General features: G+C 44.0%; 1 long non-coding RNA gene and 2 pseudogenes across 3 annotated transcripts; all 3 read left to right on the forward strand.

Moving 5' to 3' along the window:
- Positions 1-6,233: 6,233 nt before the first annotated feature.
- On the forward strand, positions 6,234-11,958 carry LOC136476923 (uncharacterized). 3 transcript variants are annotated; one of them, XR_010763780.1, is made up of 8 exons: positions 6,234-6,657; positions 7,142-7,244; positions 7,696-7,761; positions 7,855-7,958; positions 8,275-8,423; positions 8,579-8,690; positions 8,761-8,835; positions 11,680-11,958. It is a non-coding gene; the product is annotated as an uncharacterized lncRNA (long non-coding RNA). The 3 variants fall into 3 exon arrangements; XR_010763781.1 differs by lacking the exon at positions 7,142-7,244 and having other exon boundaries at positions 6,235-6,657; positions 8,579-8,678; XR_010763779.1 differs by lacking the exon at positions 7,142-7,244 and having other exon boundaries at positions 6,236-6,657.
- A 3,171-nt stretch (positions 11,959-15,129) lies between these two features.
- On the forward strand, positions 15,130-18,102 carry LOC136476922 (nucleotide pyrophosphatase/phosphodiesterase-like; annotated as a pseudogene).
- Positions 18,103-24,016: 5,914 nt separating this feature from the next.
- On the forward strand, positions 24,017-24,524 carry LOC136469556 (putative protein phosphatase 2C 23; annotated as a pseudogene).
- Positions 24,525-25,677: the final 1,153 nt, after the last annotated feature.

The raw sequence follows: 25,677 nt of genomic DNA on the forward strand, positions 1-25,677 counted from the left end.
GAAAAAAAAGAAGAAAAGATTTCTTCCTCCTCCCTCTCTTTTGGGCCCGCTCGGCCTTTCCTCCCACAGCGGCCTAGTAGCTACCCTCATTCCTCAGCGTGGCCTAGCTCCCTCTTCCGCGCTCCACGGCCCAGCAGGCCATCCCAGCAGCGTCGCCCGCGTCTCCTCTCTCCCTCCGTGTCTCACTGTCAGTCAGGCCCTGCCTGTCAGTCGCCTTCTTGTTCCTCCGACTCAGCACCGCACTAGACTCCGCCACACCACCTGACTTCGCATCAGCCACACCTCCTCCCATGGCGTGCGCCCCATGTTTTTTCCTAGACCATAAATACCGAGCCGCACCACGCCGCCTCTCTATCCCACCCTACAGCAAGCTTCGCCTCATCCCGAGTCATCGCAGCCTTCGCTAGCCCTAGCCGCCGCTGCCAAGTTCAATCCACCGAAGCCGCACACTGCTTCCATCTACTCCATGCCGCTGTAAGTCGCCTAGTCGAGTTCGTCTTATTCTTCTCTTTCTTTCGGTGCCTTCGGTTCATCCAGTCATGGTCCATAGGCCATATTCCATGCGTGCCATCTGCCTCCGGCCATGGCGCCATCGTCGGAGCTAACTGCCGACATGTCGGTGTCTTTCATCCCCTCCTGATATGTTTTGGGCCGTCCGATCTTGATCCGGCGGCCGTTATCTCGCCATACCCCATCGCCCGGCTATTTTGCAAGAGTCCCTGAAGTTTTCTAGTATAGAACCCATCGTCCATGCACTTATTCTAAAGAGCCCCTACATTTTCTTTAAATAATATACACAGTCCTTTGGCAGATTTAAAATTAGATTTTAATTATTTTAAATTCAAAAATTAAGTTTCATCTATTTACAAAATTGTCATTACCTTCTGTAGGCCATAAAATCTCTGTTTTAACTCCGATTTGATCCGTTCAAATTGCGTTAGATTTGTAATTGAGTAATCTACATGTTCATACTATTGTTAAGTATGTTTTCAACTTTTAAAATTTGAGGTTAGATTTAATCTATTATTTTATTAAAGGAAATTTTGTTTAATTCATAACTTCTCTGTTTTAGCTCTGATTTTTGTGATCTTCGTGTCTGTGTGTTCATAGCGAGATATAGATTCATTTTATAAACTTTTCATCTTGACTTTATGCTGATTGGTGTACTATTCTAATCTATAGCTTTTGTTTGCTATGCATGATTGCTTCTTGATGCTTGTATGTTGCGGTGATTATCGAGTATAGATGGTGAGCAATTCGTGGGTGATCAAGAGTGCTACTTTGACGAGCAGGATTAGCAGGAACACTTTGTTCAAGGCAAGTATAGCATGGTGAAAGGTCCTTATTTAGTTTTGGTAATTGAGTGACAACCTAGGTGGACTAATTATGTTTATGTGAGATACACAGGTAATTAGTTCATAGGTACATATGTGTGAGCAACATAAGCTATGAAGGTAAAAATGGCTTGGAGATGTTGCAAACCGCATACATGTGATGATAAAGGAGCTCATTGTACATGAGACATGACATTGAGTCATATGATCAAGGTGGAGAAGATCAAGACAAGACTTGGCTTGATGGACCGATTGTAAGAGTGAAGGGCAAGTCAGAGGCTTTGGAGCGATGGACCGAGTGGTAGTGAAGCTTAAGCAAGGCTTGGCGCCAATGGACGAAGGTAATGGTGAAAAGCGAGTAAAGTTAAGATTGATGAACCAATATGATCATGTGATGATATGAAGTGGATCATATCATTGTTGACCGTGTTGGTGAATGTGTTGCATCAACAATGGAGGAGATGGAATAGAATGCGCAAGGCAAAGGTATAACCTAGGGCATTTTATTTCACTGGTCATAAGTGAGTAGAGAAGTTTATGACTTGGTTTAGGATAGATGGCCATACTATTAAGAGGGGCAAACTTGTTTCCATATCGGTCATCTAATGCCACTCGAGTGATCTAACTTTGCATCGTCGCTAGGATCGAGTGGCATGGCAAGTTGAGTGGCTAACCATTTGAAAAATGATTGTGAAAATGCTAACACACATACACATAATGGTGTACACTTGGTGGTGTTGGCACATTTACAAGGGTTCGAAACTTCACCGGCGGACAGTCCGAAGGTGCCACCAGCGCCCTATACAGAAAAGATAGGGTTTCACATAGTGCACCGGACGCTGGTCACACAGTGACCGGACTCTGACCCTATGTCTAGTCAGTAGCAGCTGTGAGCGTAGGGTCTCGGTCTCGTGATCGGACGCTGGCGCGAAGAGTGACCGGACGCGTAGGGCTTGCGTCCGGTTAGTACTGACATACGCTGATGTGGTAGCATGAGGAACAGCAATGACGCGTGGCAGTTGGAGAATGACTGGACTCAGGTGCTGCTTCTGGTAATGCAGGATTGGACGAGTCCAGTCACAAAACAGAGGCTCAGGGAGCTCTATGGAATCGACCAGACTCTGGCTGGTCTACATCCGATCGTGATCAAATGGACGTGTCTGGTTGTGAATGGAACCTCTCTGAAAACGACCGAACTCGGCAGAGGTGCGTCCGGTCATCTCACTGTGCTGCATCCGGTTATGACTTGACTGTTGATGTGAGCCTACCGACCGTTGAGATCCAGTGACTGAGGTTGAACGGAGGCAACGAGTGGCGTGCATCCATTGATCGAACGCTAGTTAGGTGCGTCAGGTCGATCTGACCGGAGTGTCCAGTCACCCCGAGCTGTGCCTAGTGAAGGCGTACAACAACTCTATTTTCATGGTGGCTATAAATAGAAGGTGGTCTCGGGCATGGCTGGTGTTGAGCGCTTTGGGGGACTTCGTGTCCATGTTTGAGAGTGCTTAGGAGCCCTCCATCTTACATATGCTTGATAGTGATCATCCGATTGTGTGAGTAAGCAATTCTAGTGCAATTGTATCGTAAGGTTGCATCAAGTGGCACTAGGTGGTTGTCTTGTAAGCCAATGATGCTTGTTACTCTTGGAGGTTGTCATCTCCTAGACAGCTTGGTGGTGGTCTCCATTGAAGCCAACAAGAAGCTTGTGTGATGCTCTAGAGAAGAGCTTTGTGAGGGACATTAAGCTCACCCCGCGGGAGCCACGAAGAGCAACTCTAGTAGAGCGAGACTCGAAAGGCGATAAGTGGTCTGGCTAGGTCAAGTGCTAGAGCTTGTGGTAAGCACTCCATGTGGGACAGTGTGACTTGTGGGTCACCACTAACAAGAGAACCGGTGGTAACCTTGGAGCTTGTCTCAATGGGGACTTAGCGTGTTAGCAAGCAAGTGAACCTCGGGAGAAAATCACCATATCAACATTGTTCTTTCCATTGGTTTACAATCCCCTTACACAAGCTTATAATTACTTTCATATACATTGTGCTTGTGTAATTGCTCTTGTAATTAATTAGCTTATGTAACTCACTAGTTACCTTCTTGTTTGTGTAGCATAGAACCTCCCTTGCGTGGCTAATTTGGTTTGTGTAACCTTGTTAGTCATATTGCTTAGTTTGTGTAGCTAAGTATTTACGTTCTCTTATTTGGCATTGGTTGCCTTGTTATTGAGCATTGCTAGTGAGCTTATGAACTTTGTGCTTTTGCTTACTAGAATTGTGTAGGAGCTCCCCAGTGTGCAAAATACTAGTGGCATAGGTTTATGTGACCTTGCTCATAGAATTAGATAGGTGAGCTCTAGCTAGCCCAGCACCTTTGTTGCCTAATTAGGATCTTTAAAAGGTGCTTGTGAACTTTAATAGAGGGGTGTAGTCTTAGCTAGACCGAATTATTTTAATTCTATATTTGTTTCGGTTAGCTGACGCGATTAAATTTAGAAACAACTATTCACCCCCCTCTAGTCGCCATCTCGACCCTACACATGGGATCATCCTTGTTTCCCATCAACTTTAATACATTTAATTCATATTGCATGTGTCACCTTGATAGGGATTCCCTAACATTAAACTTATACCTTGTCTCCTATGGGATATGTATTGGGTAGCTTTGCTAGTGCTCAACTAAACTATGATCTTGTAACTTGACTAATGGTATATGTAATAAATATTAAAATATGACTTTTTAGCAACTTGGAAACAGGGGGCTAAGAGAACATTCGGGACTTACAGTACAGCTATGAGGGGCTACATGACTCTGGCTTTAGCTCAATATGAGGATCTTTTTAGCTTGTTAGAGGTTACCTTTATTGGCGTAAGAATGGCTTACCAAATCGGGTATAGTGTGGCCTTTGTCCCCGTGTGTATAGGTTGTGTGTTATTGTGCCATCGGGAAGAGGGCTCTACATATGTTTGTCGAGTGAATCTAATGGCCCTAACTTGTTAGATGAATCTTTGAAAGGCTTTATAGTGAACCCTGCCTACTCACCTTAGAAGTGTTTTGGGAGTAATTAATCCGGGCATATGGGTATTACGACTCATATTGAAAATGTACAATCTCTACAGAGTGTAAAACTGGTATATTACACGTGCTCACGGTCACAAGCAGCCTTGGAACCCTTATGGAATAGATGATCACTAAGAATTATCCGTTTATGTTATTCATTATTTATGTTTACATTGATCATATATTTACTATGAGATTAAAATATCTTGTTGCTACTCTTATGCTAAAATTGTGATAATTAAAAGCTGAATGTTGTTAAACCTGTGTCAAGTCTTTTGAGCCTCATGAACCCCATGTTACACTTGTTGAGTGCGATATGTACTTACGCTTGTTTATTTTCATTATTTGGATAAAAATCACAGATGGGTAACAGATGGCTATGGTAATAACAACTTTCCTGAGAATTAATAGACTTGTGGTCAACCAGTTGACGTCCCTGTGATATGGAGCTTCTGCGAGAGATTTTTCTTTATACATCCGCTATATTTATGTGAAGACTATGTCTTTATTATTCGTGATGTAATAAACGTTTGTGATGATACTATTTATAATTTGTCAGCTTATGTGTGTAACTGATCTCTAGACGCACATAAGATTATGCATCCCATTTTATCCTTTAAAATCGGGTGTGACACGGCGGCGCTAGGATTTGCGTGGCGTGGCGTCTAAGCGAGGTGGCTGTGGCTCGGGAACTCAGGATAGGAGGTGGCTCGGTCGGCGGCTGCTATTTATGGCCGGGAAGCAACGTGGGGCGCAATGCAAGGAATGAGGCGTGGGCGGCGCGGAGTCGGACGGCGGCGGCAGAGAGTCCGGCTCGGTCTCGCGTAGGGAAAAAAGAGCTGACGCGTGGGCCCGCTTGGTCAGTGGCAGAGAGAGAGAAGAGAGGGAGGAGGAAACAGCACGCGCACCGTGCGGTGCTGGGTCGTGGAGAGATGGGCTGGCTCTGCAGTGAGAGCAGGTGGGCTACGGGAAGAAGGGAGCGGGCCGCGCGGGAGAGAAACAGGCCGGTCCGGTTGGCTGTGCCAGAAAGGGGAGGAGATGACGAATTCTTTATTTTCTCTCTCTTTTTTATTTCATTTTCAAATCCATTTCAAAACTAAATTTCAAAAGCATTTGAAATTATTTTGAATTTTGGACAAAACCACTCGTCACAATAATAAGTATGCATCAGCATGAGTGCGTAAAAATATTGCTAAATTCCTATGATAAATTTTAATTCAATAAAATTATGATTTACCTATGTTTTCATGAGCACAAAAATACCAAATTAAATCTTTTTAACTCTATTTCAAAAAGAAGTAAATTTTAGGGTGTTACATAGGACATCTTGCAGATAGTTGCCCCAACGAGAAAAAAAACTCAAGTTGAAGAAGGAAGAAGAGAGGCTAAAGCATATCAAGTGCTTTAAGTGTCGCACATGGGGTAATCTTACCTCTATGTGCCCAACCAAATAAGTGGTGAAGTAACAAGAACAGCCGCAATCAAAGCCACAAGTGGAATAAAAAGAGAAGCCCTAAATTCAAGTCAAGATCAACTATGAAGATGATGGTGATTTGATGATAAAAAAAAGAAAACAAAAAGGGATAGAAAAACAAGAGGAAGAACAATATGTCCAAGGATAAATCAAGACAGAAAAAAAATAAGCAAGAACAAAAAAAAAAAGAGAAGATGAAGAAAGTTGCTCACATGAAGTGTTATAGCTGTGACCCAAATCTTATTCAGCGCGCGTGCGCCAGGCTTCCTAGCGACGCGCGGTTTCCTTTTACAGCACAGATGTTTCCTTCCGTCCAGCACCTTCCCTTTCCGTCATGATTTTGTTGCCCTGGCTTCTATTCGGAACCGTTTGCCCCGCCTCGTCCATTTAAAAAAATCAAAATAGCACGTCCGTTCTTTTCCCCTTTCTCCCTCCTCGGCCTCGATTTTGGGGCGGCACCAGCTGTTCTCCCCGTCGGCGGCGGCGCGCCTAGTCTCTCCCCCCGTCGAAGTGGAGGCGGAGCTCCGTCCACGCCGACGCGGTCTCGATTTTTGGGGTATTTTCCCGTCGCGGTCTCGATTTGAGGCGGAGGAGGAGGCGTAGGCGGATTCGAGCTGGTTGAGGGCTGAGGAGCGAGGAGCCCTGGCGAGTCCGCCGCCCGTTGACATCCGGCAGTTGCAGTTAGGACCGGGAGGAAGGATCCAAACCCTACTGCGACACGATTGCCGGTCACGCCGCTGCGAGGACATCGACGTCATCACCGGTGACGGCCTCCAACGACTCCAGATCCTCTAGGTACGCGTCGCCGCCTCGTCCGCCTGCCTTTCCCCTCTCTTCGCCCCTCTGCTCCCCACTGGGCCCGTGTCTGAGCCGTACTTCATCCATTGGTGGCCATTGTTGTGCTGCGGGAGGAGGGAGGCGACGGAGGCCACTGGCTTCGGCATCCCGGCATGCCCCGGCGGTGGTGGGAGGAGCCGGGTGTTGTGCCGTTTGGGGCTAGGGCGTATTGCGTTTCTGACTTGTTGCTGCTGCCTCTGCTAGTCTGCTTAGGCTACAAAGTTCAGATTCAGAAAGAAAAATATCCGATGATGATACTTCCCCTGGTTCTGCTCAGGGTCCCATTTTGTTATAAATAAATAAATAAATAAATAAATTGTATTTAAATCTAATAAAACCGGCCCAAACATTTTACCTGCAAGATGCCAAGATGCTACGATGACTACCTGCAATAAATCAATGTAAACCAGCGCTAACTTTAAGCAAAAATCGATGTGTTCAGGAGCTATAAACACTTTCTTACACTCACAAGAGCAATGACTGGGAGAACAAATCCATATAGGCTCAAATCCTTGGATGAGATACTTTCTTCAAGAAACTTGGAGGTATAACTCAATGAGTTGCAGTTTGAAAAAGATTTTATTACATTCAGTTATGATACTTTGACATCTGAAATCTGACTGTATTTGTGTCTTACAAATAGTAGAGACAAAAGAAAAAGGGTTTGTTTCGTGTTACTGTGGTACACAATTGAGTGTTTTGCAGGATGAGATTTTAACTAATGATAACAACATATCTTTTTCTATGCTCTGCAATTTGTCTCAATAATAAATATGGCTCTTTATTTTATATTAGTACACTCCTAGATGAAATAATTCCCTTGCTGCTTCTTTCGCATCGCAACTTTTGCCTATGAGCATGTGTCTTGTTTGGAGTACGCAGATAATACGAAATACTTAGTCTCTGTAGATTTTAACTCATGTAAACAAGGTATTGTTATGTTCCATGAGATAATTTTTTGGTAAAGTTTGATTTGATGTATTTTCTAACTTTCAGATGAATGTAGTTCTTGGAAGATTCGCTGCTAGTATCCGGGAACTGCTAATTACCATTGAGGGGATGGTATGCGTTTATCTAGAGACAATTGGGCATACCTATTATTCTTTTCGCTTTTGAACAATGAACAATGCTAAAATGAAGCCCTTTCTGTTGCAGATGAAAGTATATATTTGGCATGTTCAGACTTCCACCCCTATGTTGTTGGCGACTTGACTTGTACAAAAGAGCAAAATAGGTGGTTCTCCAAGTAATTTGAGAAGGTAAATCATGTTTGGCTGTCATATTGATCTCAGTTAATTGACTCGCTAATTTTACAATCTATAACAAGTCAATACATATAAATTAGTAGATTTAGGTATATTTTGTCATCCTTAGCTGTTATGTGGATCTAGTTCGGTAGTGTCCCTGACAGAAGTCGGTTGCCTTGCCTCACTAGGTTTATACTTGTAGAAGTTAGACTGCAACATGAAACTATTTTTCCCTCATAAGACTAAGTAGGGCACACTTGTTATTTTGTTATTATTATGTCCCTTCTATTTTTCTCCTGATCTTACTGGTATCTGATATATTTTGCAGCTCATCAATCACTTGGTCAATCAGAGGCACCAGTTTTTGAAGATTGCTTGCCAACTTGAAAGGAAGAATATAGCTAGCGCATACTCTTTGCTTAGAGTAACAGAATCTGAGTTACAAAGCTACCTCTCAGCAGTCAATACCCACTTCTGGTAATCAATCTCTATTGTTATTGAGTTGCTTCTTGTCCTCGTTTTTTGGTGTCTTTTTTCATTTTACATTCTGTTTAGCATCTATTTCTGTCACCTGTTATTTTTCTTGTCTTCAGGGTATATGCTTAATTTCTCTGTGTTAATGTGTCCCTCAGTGTCATTATAATGCATTAATTCAAGCTGCATCTGAAGTACGAGAACAAGGAGCTATTGATGATCACGACACTTTCCTCCATACAGTGCGAGATCTCCTATGTATTCACTCAAGTGGGCAACTCTACTTATCTGTATGCGTATTTTATTCTCATATTCCTAACATGGCTTATCCTTTCTGTAGATGTCCAAGCAACAGTGCCAACATATATGTCAACACATGCATTGGTTCAGCAGATATCAGCACTTCAATCTTAAAGTATAAAGTTTTAAATGTGCTAGTATAAAGTTCATGAATTTTAAAAATAGAAATTGAGACTACAAAGTTCTAAAACTTAAAGTACAAACTTTTAAGTGTTCTAGTATAAAGTTTTTTAATCTTAAAAATAAAGTTTTAAATTACAAAGTTTAAATCTTAAAGTACAAATTTTAAATGTGCTAGTACAAAGTTTATAATGGGATAGTTCAAAGTTATAAATTCCGAGTGTAAAGTTTTGAACCTAGCAGTACAAACTTTATAATGTGATAGATCAAAGTATTGAATCTAGCACTACAAAGTTTGTAATATGCAAGTTCCTAATATATTTCTATGTGCTTTTTTTACTGTTATGGATCCTTTGGTAGTCTTCTTAGCATTTGAGAAATAGTTATCTTTTAGTTTTCGCATTGCTAACTTTTGTGTATTTGCAAATCTGTACGATGAAATTTGTAGTCATCATATAGTTCTAAAAACTGTAAACCTCTTTTTAGAACTCACACAAGATTTTGCGCTGATCGTTCATTTTAAAACTGCTCCCTAGTAACCAATGGAAGAAAATGGCATGCCAAATTTTGTCCACTAGTCGCATAATCTACTAGTACATGGTAAACTTAATATGATATTGCTGAAAATTATGCACCTAAAGATAAAAAACTTTGTAATACTGAACATTGTTGTATACTGTTTATAATTATAAGTAGAAGTGAAATGTTTCCTTCCAAAAAACTTTTAGCTCAGCTAAGAAACATTTTACTTGGATATTAGAAACATTTAAATTTTTTATATGAAACTTTGACTTTTTGTATAATTCTTTAGCTTTCACTGCAAAAAACTTTTGCCCAGGGTATCTAAATTTTTTCAAATTGCTGATATGAAGTTCAGATTGTTATAGTTAAAAGTTGCATAGTTTTGGGTGTCCAAAGTTTTTGAAGTACATAGTTTAGGGGTCTTCTTTTTAGTGGGGGTAAAGTTTAGGTGTTGGTGCATACAGTCTTGTTGATCTAGTAATATCATGTGGCTTTCCTTCAGACTTTCTTAAAAGAATATTGTTTTTATTTTTGAGACTTTCTTTGTACAAGTAATTTTTTCAATTGTTTTTTGGCATGCCTGAAGCTCACATCTCAATTATCTCACTCTTTTTTGGACTTTTTTAGTGTTAGTTCTAGCATGCGTCTCACCAAAGTCGTATGTAGTGTTTGGAGTTGGTTATGAGTTCTGTGCAAATTAACTTATCAGATCATGGTGCATTATTTATTATTGATAGTACAAACTAGTCTGCTGGAGTTGGTTGGTTTGATTTCTTATAGAGTTTCTACTGCCAAGTCATTTGTTTTCTGTTGAGTCTACATATAAATGGTGCAAGTTATGATTAATTGTTTTTGTTTCACCAGATTCATTCTCGTTTTTGTTTCACCAGATTCATTCTCGTCATATTGTGGAAAAGCTATATTTTACTGTAGCATGTCAGTCATATTTTCAGTTAGTGTTGGTTAAGGCTCAAGCTTCTTGAAACTAGAATTATGTGTAGTCGATCTGCCTATCCCATTTTCCTTTTTCATCAAATTTTACTATGAGGTTCTTATTCGCTGTTGGTCTCATCTTCAGGAGGGCTGTCAAGTAGCAGTGTCCAAAGTAGTCTTTGATATTTAGTTCTGTTTTTTAATAAGAAATTCAGGACCATCTGGATCCCCCATAATATTACTTGTTGTTCCTTGATGATACTAGTCCATAGCATGGCACCGAACATCTGCTGCAGCCACAAAAGTTTTTGAAACTGAAACACAATTCGCTGAGCTGATATATGATTTTGCTTTGGTTAGTGCCAAGTACCTGTTTGATTAGCACACAATTTACATGATTATAAAGTTTTGCACCTAGGAGTATGAAGTTTCAAATGTTGTAGTACAAAGTTCCAAAACTTGGAGAGTGCAAAGTCTCAAATTACAAAGTTTCATTTTAGGTGTATAAAGTTCATGCATTTCAGTATAAAGTTTGAAATGAGCTAGTACAAAGTCCCTGAATTTAGGTGTAGAGTTTTTAAATCCCAAAGTTTTTAACCTAGCAGTACAAAGTATATAATGTGATAGTTCAAAGTTTTTAACTTAGCAGTACAAAGTTTACAATGTGATAGTTCATAGTTTATAAATTTTCAGTGTAAAGTATTGAACTTAGCAATACAAAGTTTATAATGTGATAGATCAAAGTTTCTAACCTAGCATTACAAAGATTATAATGTGATAGATCAAAGTATTGAATCCACTACTACAAAGTTCGTAATGTGATAGTTCAAAGTTTATAAATTTTGATTGTAAAGTTTTGAACCTAGCAGTACAAAAATTATAATGCGATAGTTTAAAGTTTTGAACCTAGCAGTTCAAAGTTTGTAATTTAATAGTTCAAAGTTTTATAAATTATGAGTGTAAAGTTTTTGAACCTAGCAGTGCAAAGTTTATAATATGATAGTTCAAAGTTTTTAACCTAGCATTACAAAATTTGTATGTGACAGTTCATAAATTCTAAGTGTAAAGTTTTGAACCTAGCAGTACAAAGTTTGTAATGTCATAGTTGAAAGTTTTATAAATTCTGAGTGTAAAGTTTTAAACCTGGCAGCACGAAGTTTAAAATGTCATAGTTCAAAGTTTTGTAGCTAGAAGTATAAAGTTTGTAATGTCAAAGTTCAAAGTTTTATAAATTCTGAGTGTAAAGTTTTAAACCTAGCAATGCAAAGTTTATAATGTGATAGTTCAAAGTGTTGAACCTAGCGGTACAAAGTTTTTAACCTAGCAGTATGAAGTTTATAACTCCATGCATTTTTTTAATCTGTTTACCTTGTTTTTTTTTCAGGGTATTATTGACAACTATTTTGGTACTGAAGAACGGAAGTCACATGTGCTTTATATTAGCTATTTTGCAAGACAAATAAGATGTACTCATTTTCTTAGTTTTTTTAAAACTTCATAACCATTTTTTATATGTTTCTGTATCGGTTGAATTGTTAATCCCGTATAAAATATTATGGAACATAAGATATATGAATTTTGAAAATAGTACTTCTACATTTATTTCGATGTCAAACCATCCTTGCCCTTTTCATCTCCCACAAATCCGCCATCCTGAAAGAGAAAAAAAAATAGCTCGGAGAATCTAAATCAGGCCATTGGCCTAGAATCTGGACAGGAGAAATGCTAATGGGCCGGTCCAAAATAAAGTAGACATGAGAAAGAGGAAAATAATATAGAGGTCCGTTCCTTGGGTCACCCGCACGGTTACGAGGGCGAGCGCTGCCACCGGGAACAGACGGAGCGCATGCGCACTTAGGAATAGTCCTGTAGTTGTGATGAATTAGGTCACCTAGCTTTAGGTTGTTCAAACAAGCTTGAGAAGAAGGCTTAATCAAATAAGAAGAAGCAAGGTAATGAGAGCACATGAATAAGAAAGAGAATGTTTAATTAAAGAGAAAGTGCTACTCATGTGGGGAGAAGAGACACATGGCTAATTCATGTTCCCTAGGTAATAATTCTAAGCCAATTTTAATTGATGATAATGTTGTGCTTAGAAAGGATGGTAATGGTATCTCATTGGTTGCTATTGCAAAATATCCTGCTACTCATATTAAGACTATACATAAATATGTTGCTCCTAACTTAAGAGGACCCAAACAAGTTTGGGTACCATAAAAAAATGAATAATTAATTATAGGTACCATGACATTGGAGACTTGATTCAATGGAATTATTATTATTCTTCATATGTTGAGTCAAGTATTAAAGATTAGTGCTAAATCATATCCCAATGCCAAGCCAAGAATTAGTGAAGTTCAAATATGCTACAACATACAAGTGCCATATTTAGTTGTGGATGACTTATTGGCTATAATTGATGGCTTGTAAATAATTAAGTTGAAGCTTGCTATGGATGTCATGAGCTAACCAAGGTATATCCCTAATTGATCTCATTCATTTTGATGCATATGAGTTGATTGAATTGGATATATATATATATGCATATGGTGCGTGCTATGAGATATTTGAATGGATTAAATGCTTAGAAATCAAGTTTGGATTGATTTGAGTTGGATAAATTCATGAGATGACTTTTAGTAAGTGGATTAAATAGATACATGTCTTGTGAAAGTATTCAAATAAATTAGTTTTAAGTCTGACTCAATTTGAGGAAGAATAGCACAAGTATTAAAATCTGTCCAATATTTGAAAAGCTGAGCTAGCTGAGATCAAGTCTGAGTTTGAGTGATCAAATCTATTTGGATTGACATGAAATTTGGTATGCATGCTCTAGACTTATGATGTTAAGTTTTGTATAAATTTCATGAAAATTGGATAAGAAATGCTTCAGTTTTGGAGTGGATCTTGTCAACTATAGTGCAGCAGTTTTCAGCATATAGCTGTATGGGAAGATGTGAAATCTGATAGCAATATAGAAGTCCAATAAAGCTAAAATTTTTACAAATGCTATATGACTTAGTGAATTACATCTCCACAAAAGTTCGTGGTATTTGAATTTGTACATCGGGAGATATAAATTTTTTTTGAAGGGTACAAAATCTGCCAGAAAAGTGACACCTATTGGATTGATCAAGAGTCACTTTGATTGAAAGGTCCTCAAGTTGAAATCATATTTATAAGTGGTTGAGGTACCTAAGTTTGGTTTTAGAATTAGCTAAGAAGCATACCAAGTAAAGAGTATAAGGCCATTTAATTGTGGAGTGTACTTAGCACACATTTAATACTCAAATTGGAAGATCAAGATCAAACTCAAGATGAAGATGAGGTTTAAGTTCTAGTAACTATTGGAGATCATTTGGTAGAAAGAAAAGAAATTAAACAAATAGAAAGAAAAAGACTTAAAGAAGAAAGATTCAAGGTTACACATCAAGTTAAGTCCATCACTTGGATTAATCAATCAAGTTATTTCAAGTGAGTATCAAGAATGGTTTTTTGGAGAGAGCTCATTTCTCCCTAGTGTAGGGACTTACCGTCTTTTATAGGTAAACTAAGTGTAGTACTTGAAAGGCTAACATAGAAGTGGTAATCTAAGGGACATTTGAGATGCTTAGTTGAAGAAATCCAAATGATTAATCTAGCAAGCAAGCAACACTCAAAAGAGAGAAAGTCATTGGAATTCAAATGACATTCTCACAAATGATGTTCTTAAGCAAGCATTGATCAAAAGATGAAGCAAGCAAATCATAATAAGATAGTGCACTTGATCACAAGTGGTTTTCTTTTCATATGGGTGAAGAATGGGATTCAAATATTGATATTGGTCTTCACCAAGCTATAAATTGGACTTCACATTGCTATTGGAGAAACGTATTGGAATCTAGTGACTATTCTCTTCTCCAAGATAGCAAAGGTATCATTGTAACGTGCATGGTCATTTTATCCCTTACTAGTATGCGGTTAATGCATATAGTACATGCTTATTAGGATCATGCATACCAAATGAATTTTGAATTCATAGGTCATAACTTACCACTATTGCTTGAATAATTACTTAATCTAGTGGTAGTGTATGAGTGTTCATGAGCTAGTGAACCCAAGTACTTGATCTATTTTGGATTGCCAACAAGTGACAAGTACAACCTTGATAAGATAACCGCTTAATGTGTGTGAATAAGCTTAGAGAGGGTTCAAACCGGACTTGAAAACTTAGACAAATAAATCTAGTTCAAGTCAACATAGAAGCTCATGAAGATGACAAGTGTTCAAAAAATGGTTGTAATTGACAAATCCTACAAGTGGTGGCTCCATGATAGTTCTTACACGTGGTATATCTAGATTATCACTTTGTTACAAGTAGCATTCATACAAGTGGTACCTAGCACATTAAATTATGATTCCACAAGTGATCCTCAACTTTAAGTGATCATCAAGAGAAGAAAGTTCCCTCGTATACAAGAACTCAAGTTTATCAAATAGATGACCCATGCTATGACATAGGGGGAGGAGCCCCACCGATTGGTATCATAGTCAAAGATCCTATATGTGGTATCTCAAGAGCTATACAAGTGGTGTCATTCTAACACATATGGTGGTGTCCATAAAAATGCAATATTTAAGTGTCAACCATCTACCCCTAAGTGCAACCCTTTGTATCAAAAGAGACATACATTTTATGACAATTGATGACAAAGGGGGAGAGACTAGTACAAAGATATTGAGGGAAGTTAGATTTGGATATGGATGTGGACAAAGAGGGAGCAACATTGAGAAATGGAGAAGGATAAAAAATTCTTGGACAAGAGAAGTATACAAATAGAGTGAGCAAGCTCGTGAAAGGATCCAGCCGCTGTCCAAGATCGCCGTCCACAAGGCCACCGTGAAAATGCAGCCGTCGGCGTACGTGCGCGCGACGCCGTCGCTGCTCGGCGAACAGGCATGTACCCGTATCCCCTAGAGGCACACGTTACGCCGGCAGATTAGATTAGCGTTGGCATTGGAAGTAAGTAGTAGCTAGGATTGATTAGTGTTGACCTTAGATTGATCATCTGAATGATATGTCCTTTAGGCCCTGTTCGGTTATCAGGGAATGATAACCTGGAAAAAATCTAGTTGGAACCGCTACTTTAATTTGTATAAGCACGCAAAGCTGGAATGATTCTCGGCCCTGGAATCAGCTAACCGAACGGGGCCTTAACAAGAAGCTGTGATCAACCGTACCAGTGACTCAGCGAGTTGTGCTCCTCAGAGGCATGCATCCGATTTCTGTCACCGGAGTCAAGGATCGATGCCTGTCACTACCAGGGCACGATCAAACACGCACACGCGCCCATACACTTGCTTTGTCCTCAATCATTTTGGGTCGCGCTAGCTTTGCACACACCATGTAATATGTATACATGCTTAATTGGTTCTTATACTTTTTTAATGTTGCAGGGAGAAGACACTGAACGGGTGACGGTGAAGTACGGCTGGACAGACCCGTCCGACGACGACTGGATCGGCGTCTTCTCTCCATCTGAATTCAAGTAAGTTTCAGACTTGGTACAAATTTTAGTATTGCAACCCCATCAAATGGGCTGACGACGATCGACGACGCATCTTCGACATCATGTGGGTGTGTATGTATGCAGCTCGTCGGCCACGTGTCCTAACCCATGGCCAGCAGAAGAACCCTATCTCTGCACAGCACCCATCAAGGTAACTAGCTAATAATTTGCAACTGTATCAGGCTCTAATAACCTTCGTGCTTAAACTTTGAATTGAAGAGAAATCATCCAATGTCTGAACTTAATCTGTAGACGATCTTTATTTCTTTCACCTGAAAAGATTGTGCATGTGTTGCTGCATATGGGTGCACGCAGTATCAATTCGCCAACTACTCTGCAAACTACATCTACTGGGGCAAGGGCAGCATCCGGCTGCAACTCATCAACCAGCGCTCCGACTTCTCCTTCGCCCTCTTCACCGGCGGCCTCGACGACGTACGTCACCTCTGCTAATTAACTGGCAATCAAGGCCGTCTGTATGTCTCATCGTTGCATCCATCGATCGATCCCTGCGTGCAGCCGAAGCTGATCGCGGTGTCGGGGCCGATCTCGTTCAAGAACCCCAAGGCGCCGGTGTTCCCGCGCCTCGCGCAGGGCAAGTCCCACGACGAGATGACGGTGACGTGGACCAGCGGCTACGACATCAGCGAGGCGTACCCGTTCGTGGAGTGGGGCGCCTTGGCCGCCGGCGCCTCCCAGCCCCAGCAGACCACGCGCGCGCCCGCGGGCACGCTCACCTTCAACCAAGGCAGCATGTGCGGCGAGCCGGCGCGCACCGTCGGGTGGAGGGACCCCGGGTTCATCCACACCGCCTTCCTCAGGGACCTCTGGCCCAACAAGCAGTGAGTACACTGCCATTGCACTTCACCTTCTGCTGCTAGTGTCGAAATGTGACAGAATTGTGAGCTAACGTACTCTGCTTTGGACTTGCGATCGATTCAGGTACTACTACAGGATCGGGCACGAGCTGCCGGACGGGTCCGTGGTGTGGGGGAAGCCCTACTCGTTCCGCGCGCCGCCGTCGCCGGGGCAGAAGTCGCTGCAGCGCATCATCGTGTTCGGCGACATGGGAAAGGCGGAGAGGGACGGGTCAAACGAGTACGCGGCGTACCAGCCGGGGTCGCTGAACACGACGGACGCGCTGATCAGCGACCTGGACAACTACGACATCGTGTTCCACATCGGCGACATGCCCTACGCCAACGGCTACATCTCGCAGTGGGACCAGTTCACGGCGCAGGTGGCGCCCATCACGGCCACGAAGCCCTACATGGTGGCCAGCGGCAACCACGAGCGGGACTGGCCCGACACGGCGGCGTTCTGGGACGTGGAGGACTCCGGCGGCGTGCCGGCCGAGACCTACTACTACTACCCCGCCGAGAACAGGGCCAACTTCTGGTACAAGGTGGACTAAGGCATGTTCCGCTTCTGCGTCGCCGACTCGGAGCACGACTGGCGGGTGGGCACGCCGCAGTACGAGTTCATCGAGCACTGCCTGTCGACGGTGGACCGGAAGCACCAGCCGTGGCTCATCTTCGCGACGCACCGCGTGCTGGGCTACTCCTCCAACGCCTGGTACGCCGGCGAAGGGTCCTTTGAGGAGCCCGAGGGCCGCGAGAACCTGCAGAAGCTCTGGCAGAAGTACCGCGTCGACATCGCCTACTTTGGCCACGTCCATAACTACGAGAGGACGTGCCCAATGTACCAGGTAGTAATCTACTAACCCAGAAAATTCTGCAATAATTCTTGGTAATTAATCCTAACTTTACCCTGCAACGACGAACGATGGAGCAGAGCCAATGCATGACAAGCGAGAAGCGCCACAACTCCGGGACGATGAACGGCACCATCTTCGTGGTGGCCGGCGGCGGCGGCTGCCACCTGTCGGACTACACGACGGCGATCCCCAAGTGGAGCATCTACCGCGACCATGACTTCGGCTTCACGAAGCTCACGGCGTTCAACCACTCGTCGGCTCGTCGCTGCTGTTCGAGTACAAGAAGAGCAGCGACGGCAAGGTCTACGACTCCTTCACCATCCACAGGGACTACCGCGACGTGCTCCGATGCGTGCACGACAGCTGCTTCCCGACAACGCTGGCCACCTAAAAGTTCTGGCTTTGGTCCAAACAAAATGTGTCAAATCACCTATTCGTAGAATAATGTGCCCCGTGAAGGCACACTGTAACTGTATGCATAGCGGACGACAGGGAGTGGTGTCGCTGTCATCCGTCTAATCTATACCTAATAATTTTAGTTTTTTTTTCATCTCCCTCTGACTACGTACAACGAATACAACGAAGAGCTTCTTTTATATATATATATATATATATATATATATATATATATATATATATATATATATATATATATATATATTCCATGCTCGTACGATTTAGAATAGCGACGATAAAAAAACCTTCACTATTAGTCTATCTGTATCCTTACGGTTTCCTGTTATATATTAACATATATGTATGGTATGTATGGTCTGTACGAATCCTGATCCAAATAGGTTCCTTCGATTTCGAGTAAGCTGAATAGGAATCCTAATTTAGAAAAAAGATAAAAGTAGAAATTAGGTAAATCATAATCTGATATATTAAATTAAATCACAAAGAATTTTGATCCTTTCTCTATTTCTATATTGTTAGGGTTTAGTCCCACATCGTGTAGCGATGGTTGGGGAGCACAACATATAAGGCGGAAGAAACCCCCATCTATCAGGCTAGTCTTTTGGGTTGAGTAAGGCCCAAATGCCTTATATGTTGTAGCTCCGGTGGACCTGGAACCTGTGGGAGCGTAGGCTCATGCTAACGAGCCGGACCGACTGTAAGCCAGCTCCAATATCATGAACTCGGTAGTCACCACCGGTTCCAACAATTGGTATCATGAGCCCATGGTAAAAAAAGCTAAACCCGATAAAAAATCTCGAGCGTCACATATGGCGGGGGCACCCCGATGTGTGACTAAGGGGGAGATTGTTGGGGTTTAGTCCCACATCGTGTAGCGATGGTGGGGGAGATTATTGGGGTTTAGTCCCACATCGTGTAGCGATGGTGGGGGAGCACAACATATAAGGTGGAAGAACCCTCACCTATAAGGCTAGTCTTTTGGGTTGGAAAGGCCCAAATGCCTTATATGTTGTAGCTCCGGTGGACCTGGGACCTGTGGGAGCGCAGGCTCGTGGTAACGAGCCGGGCCAGCTGTAAGTCAGCTCCAAGATCGTGAACTCGATGGTCACCACCGGTTCCAACAATTGAGTATCGGAGCCCATGGTCAGAAAAGCTAAACCCGATAAAAAAATCTCGAGCGTCACATATGGCGGGGGCACCCCGATATGTGACTAAGGGGGAGATTGTTGGAGTTTAGTCCCACATTGTGTAGCGATAGTGGGGGAGCACAACATATAAGGCGTAAGAAGCCCCCACCTATCAGGCTAGTCTTTTGGGTTGAGTAAGGCCCAAAGGCCTTATATATTGTAGCCCCGGTGGACCTAGAACCTGTCGGAGCACAGGCTCGTGGTAATGAGCCGGGCCGGCTGTAAGCCAGCTCCAATATCGTGAACTCGGTAGTCACCACCAGTTCCAACAGTTGGTATCATGAGCCCATGGTAAAAAAAGCTAAACCCGATAAAAAATCTCGAGCGTCATATATGGCGGGGGCACCCCGATGTGTGACTAAGGGGGAGATTGTTGGGGTTTAGTCTCACATCGTGTAGCGATGGTGGAGGAGCACAATATATAAGGCGGAAGAAGCCCCCATCTATCAGGCTAGTCTTTTGGGTTGAGTAAGGCCCAAAGGCCTTATATGTTGTAGCCCCGGTGGACCTGGAACCTGTGGGAGCGCAGGCTCATGGTAACGAGCCGGGCCGACTGTAAGCCAGCTTCAATATCGTGAACTCGGTAGTTACCACCGGTTCCAACAATTGGTATCATGAGCCCATGGTAAAAAAAGCTAAACTCGATAAAAAATCTCGAGCATCACATATGGCGGGGGCACCCCGATGTGTGACTAAGGGGGAGATTATTGGGGTTTAGTCCCCACATCGTGTAGCGATGGTGGGGGAGATTATTGGGGTTTAGTCCCACATCGTGTAGCGATGGTGGGGGAGCACAACATATAAGGTGGGAGAACCCTCACCTATAAGGCTAGTCTTTTGGGTTGGAAAGGCCCAAATGCCTTATATGTTGTAGCTCCGGTGGACCTATGACCTATGGGAGCGCAGGATCATGGTAACGAGTCGGACCGGCTGTAAGCCAGCTCCAAGATCATGAACTCGATGGTCACCACTGGTTCCAACAATTGGGTATCGGAGCCCATAGTCAGAAAAGCTAAACCCGATAAAAAAATCTCAAGCATCACATATGGCGGGGGCACCCCGATGTGTGACTAAGGGGGAGATTGTTGGGGTTTAGTCCCACATCATGTAGCGATGGTGGGGGAGCACAACATATAAGGCGTAAGAAGCCCCCACCTATCAGGCTAGTCTTTTGGGTTGAGTAAGGCCCAAAGGCCTTATATGTGGTAGCCCTGGTGGACCTGGAACCTGTGGGAGCGTAGGCTCGTGGTAACGAGCCAGGGCGGCTGTAAGCCAGCTCCAATATCGTGAACTCGGTAGTCACCACCAGTTCCAACAATTGGTATCATGAGCCCATGGTAAAAAAAGCTAAACCCGATAAAAAATCTCGAGCGTCATATATGGCGGGGGCACCCTAATGTGTGACTAAGGGGGAGATTGTTGGGGTTTAGTCTCATATCGTGTAGCGATGGTGGGGGAGCACAATATATAAGGCGGAAAAAGCCCCCATCTATCAGGCTAGTCTTTTGGGTTGAGTAAGGCCCAAAGGCCTTTTATGTTGTAGCCCCGGTGGACCTGGAACCTATGGGAACGCAGGCTCATGGTAATGAGCCAGGCCGACTGTAAGCCAGCTCCAATATCGTGAACTCGGTAGTCACCACCGGTTCCAACAATTGGTATCATGAGCCCATGGTAAAAAAAAGCTAAACCCGATAAAAAATCTCGAGCGTCACATATGGCGGGGGCACCCCGATGTGTGACTAAGGGGGAGATTGTTGGGGTTTAGTCCCACATCGTGTAGCGATGGTGGGGGAGATTATTAGGGTTTAGTCCCATATCGTGTAGCGATGGTGGAGGAGCACAACATATAAGGCGGGAGAACCCTCACCTATAAGGCTAGTCTTTTGGGTTGGAAAGGCCCAAATGCCTTATATGTTGTAGCTCTGGTGGACCTGGGACCTGTGGGAGCGCAGACTCGTGGTAACGAGCCGGGCCGGCTATAAGCCAGCTCCAAGATCGTGAACTCGATGGTCACCACCGGTTCCAACAATTGGGTATCGGAGCCCATGGTCAAAAAAGCTAAACCCGATAAAAAAATCTCGAGCGTCACATATGGCGGGGGCACCCCGATGTGTGACTAAGGGGGAGATTGTTGGGGTTTAGTCCCACATCGTGTAGCGATGGTGGGGGAGCACAACATATAAGGCGGAAGAAGCCCCCACCTATCAGGCTAGTCTTTTGGGTTGAGTAAGGCCCAAAGGCCTTATATGTTGTAGCCCCGGTGGACCTAGAACCTGTGGGAGCGCAGGCTCATGGTAACGAGCCGGGCCGACTATAAGCCAGCTCCAATATCGTGAACTCGGTAGTCACCACCGGTTTCAACAATTGGTATCATGAGCCCATGGTAAAAAAAGCTAAACCCGATAAAAAATCTCGGACGTCATATATGGCGGGGGCACCCCGATGTGTGACTAAGGGGGAGATTGTTGGAGTTTAGTCTCACATCGTGTAGCGATGGTAGGGGAGCACAACATATAAGGCGGGAGAACCCTCACCTATCAGGCTAGTCTTTTGCGTTGAGTAAGGCCCAAGGCCTTATATGTTGTAGCTCCGGTGGACCTGGGACCTATGGGAGTGTAGGCTCGTGGTCATGAGCCAGACCGGCTATAATCTAGCTCCAAGATCGTGAACTCGGTGGTCACCACTGGTTCCAACAATTGGTATCGGAGCCCATGGTCAGAAAAGCTAAACCCGATAAAAAAATCTCGAGCGTCACATATGGCGGGGGCACTCCAATGTGTGACTAAGGGGGAGATTGTTGGGGTTTAGTCCCACATCGTGTAGCGATGGTGGGGGGAGCACAACATATAAGGCGGGAGAACCCTCACCTATAAGGCTAGTCTTTTGGGTTGAGTAAGGCCTAAGGCCTTATATGTTGTAGCTTCGGTGGACCTAGGACCTGTGGGAGCGCTGGCTCGTGGTAACGAGTCGGGCCGGCTGTAAGCCAGCTCCAAAATCGTGAACTCGGTGGTCATCACCAGTTTGTGAACTTGATGGTCACCACTGGTTCCAACAATTGGTATTAGAGCCCATGGTAAAAAAAAGCTAAACCCGATAAAAATCTCGAGCGTCACATATGGCGGGGGCACCCCGATGTGTGACTAAGGGGGAGATTGTTGGGGTTTAGTCTCACATCGTGTAGTGATGGTGGGGGAGCACAACATATAAGGCTGGTTGTGATGTGAGGTTGAGAAATGGCAGACTTACAGTGGTTGACTCTGAGGGTACATTAATTATTAGTGCTCCTAGAACCAACAATAGACTATACACCCTAAAGAATGTAGTAGTTTCACCTGTTTGTCTGCACATGAACTTGGAGGATAAGAATTGGTTGTGGCATGCAAGGTTTGGTCATTTAAATTTCAGAGCACTTCGTGATCTAGCAAGTAAAGGGATGGTTGAAGGTATGCCAATTGTTGATCGAGTAGAGCAAGTCTGTGATGGGTGCACATTAGGCAAACAACACCGAATTCCATTCCCACACCAATCCTCTTTTAGAGCTAGCCAGGGACTAGAGCTTGTTCATGCTGATTTGTGTGGGAAGATCAGTCCACCAACACCTGGTGGCAAAGAATATTTTCTGCTAGTGGTAGATGACCATAGTAGATATATGTGGGTGGAGCTATTGAAAACCAAAGATGAGGCACTGATGTCAGACAAAACCCCAACATATATATGGTCAGACGCCCCCTTCCTAGGTCTGTGGGCTCGAGCAAAGAAGCCTCACAATCTCCCATGAGTGAGTCCATCACCCTGTTGATCTCCCTCTCCGAGTCCGACATCAGTATGTCTGGATGCTCAATGGGTATTTGGATTATAAATTCCGATCCGAATTAGAAGAGGAAGCGATCGAGGCAAGCAGTAGGCGTCGGCTAAGCATGCTCGCACGCCGCCATACGCGCCACCGGTGATAGTGCCGGACTACCAAGGCGACGGACCATTGCAGCGACGATGGAGAAGCTGGGGTAGATCCACTAAACCGAGACATTGACGCCCGCGTCCCTGTCACACTCCGCATCATGTTGGGGCTCGGCTATCGAGTGTCTCCCATGCCAGCTCTTAGAGAGGACGATGAGGTTGCCGACTTCACCGCCTCCCTATTGCAGCCACCGGCAATGGAGGAGTGGAGGACGGTGCCGGTGCCAAAGATAGTGGCCCCACGAAACCCGACGCCCGGTGCCAAGTATTGGGCGTCATGCTACGTGCCTTGCACAACCACGATGTTGGGGTTTAGTCTCACATCGTGTAGCGATGGTGGGAGAGCACAATATATAAGGCGGGAGAACCCTCACCTATCAGGCTAGTCTTTTGGGTTGAGTAAGGCCCAATGCCTTATATGTTGTAGCTCCGGTGGACCTAGGACCTGTGGGAGCGCAGGCTCGTGGTAACGAGCCGGGCCGGCTACAAGCCAGCTCCAAGATCGTGAACTCAGTGGTCACCACCAGTTCCAACAATTGGTATCATGAGCCCATGGTAAAAAAAAGCTAAACTCGATAAAAAATCTCGAGCGTCACATATGGCGAGGGCACCCTGATGTGTGACTAAGGGGGAGATTATTGGGGTTTAGTCTCACATCGTGTAGCGATGGTGGGGGAGCACAACATATAAGGCGGGAGAACCCTCACCTATCAGGCTAGTCTTTTGGGTTGAGTAAGGCCCAAGGCCTTATATGTTGTAGCTCCGGTGGACCTAGGACCTGTGGGAGCGTAGGCTCATGGTAACGAGCCAGGCCGGCTGCAAGCCAGCTCCAAGATCGTGAACTTGGTGGTCACCACTGGTTCCAACACATGATGTGCACTTCGGGAACGCCAAGGCTGGCGACATCGGCGTTGCGGATGCATGTCTGCCCCTACGCACTGCTGGAGCGGGCACACGACGAGACAGGCGCGTCCGGTGTGCTGGGGGCGTCGACGGCCATGATCCTGTCGCTCGCCGACAGCGCTTTCGTCGTGCTCTAGGAAAGCAAGATCGTGTTCTTGTCGCCGCCGCAGTGGCACTTGTCCCGCACCACGCTAAAGAAGCTTTGCTTTTCCTTCACTGCCGCCCGGCGGAAACAACGTCTCTTCGCCTCCAACGACCCCTGTTTCAGCCTTGCTAAGGGCGGAAGCAGCGACAGCGTCACGGATGCGCAGTTCGCGGTGAGGGCTGGGGATGTCGTGGTGTTCGCCTGTTCGTCAACATTCTCGAGGAGCAGCTAGAGCTCGCCGTGCAGATCGGCACAAAGTTAGGCTTCTCGCCCAACAACATGCCGGACATCATCGTTGGCCTCGCTTAGAAGTCAAATCAAACAAGCTCCAAGCGATTGCGCAACCTCCAGTAGCCCCGTCGGGAGTCCATGACCCCGCCGATCTCTCTCTCCGAGTTCCACGTCTATATGTCCGGATTGGCGAGTCCACGTTTACCTCGTAGGCGCCGCCCGGCCGGTCACTGCCCGCCTGTGCCTACTGCGTTTCTAATGACTATTGGATTAATTTCACAAGCACATAGAATATATCGATGTAGCACCTCACTTGATAGTATATCAAGTATTGTATTTATTTGCATAGTGAAGGCGTAGTATGACTCAGACAAATGATTGATTTATTTTTAGTGAATTATCTAGGCACAAATGTAATGGAGTAAATGAAAGTAAACTAAACTAACTAAAATAATAAAGCAAAAGAAACATTACGATGGTCACAGAGTTGGTGAAGATAAATTAAGTACTATTTTAATTAATTCAACCTATCAATTGTCTAGCAAGATGAGCAATAAATATACTTTGGGACATATCTGCCCTAAATTCACCCTAAGGTTGATTAGGCACAAAGCACCACGAGCCCTACGATTTAATAACTAATTCCAACATGGTGGAATACAGAGGATGAACGTGGCTGTCACCACCTGCCACCTACCACAATCTATCCGGAGAATTAGCCACAACCCAAGGTACCCTATAGTCTAAGCACCACGTTTACACTAAGTGATACTACTCTAACCTTGCGCTAAGATCAGAGCACCAACTAGTGACGAGGATCCTGTACATCAGAAACTTACTAACTAAACAAGAAATGATCAAAATATTCATGACAATACTTTACTCTAATGCAAGAAAGTAAATGCTAAAAATAAGACAAGCACTAAAGCAAATATATAGAAAGCAAAAGTAGCTTACAAGAGCTTATAGAGAGACTCCAGAAAACTTCTCCAAGCTCCTAGCTCTTCACTTCTTCACTCTCACTCTCACTACTAACCTAAACTTACGAGTAAAAAGAATGATTCTACTTGGGACACTTTACAACTGCGGAGAACACCTCTATTTATAGCACTAAGGAGCTAGGGGGTATTTGTAGGTAGTGAAGAGGCGGTGGAGGTGCCTTGGGCGGCGGGCGGCGTGGTGAGGGCGCCGGCTAGCCCTCTGATGCACCGCCATTGCATCGTAGGGTCTTGGTTGGCTCCCAAAGTCGGTTTTCTTGCCAACACGCGCAAAGATT

Source organism: Miscanthus floridulus, chromosome 8 (assembly GCF_019320115.1).
Source record: "Miscanthus floridulus cultivar M001 chromosome 8, ASM1932011v1, whole genome shotgun sequence".
Lineage (NCBI taxonomy): Eukaryota > Viridiplantae > Streptophyta > Magnoliopsida > Poales > Poaceae > Miscanthus > Miscanthus floridulus.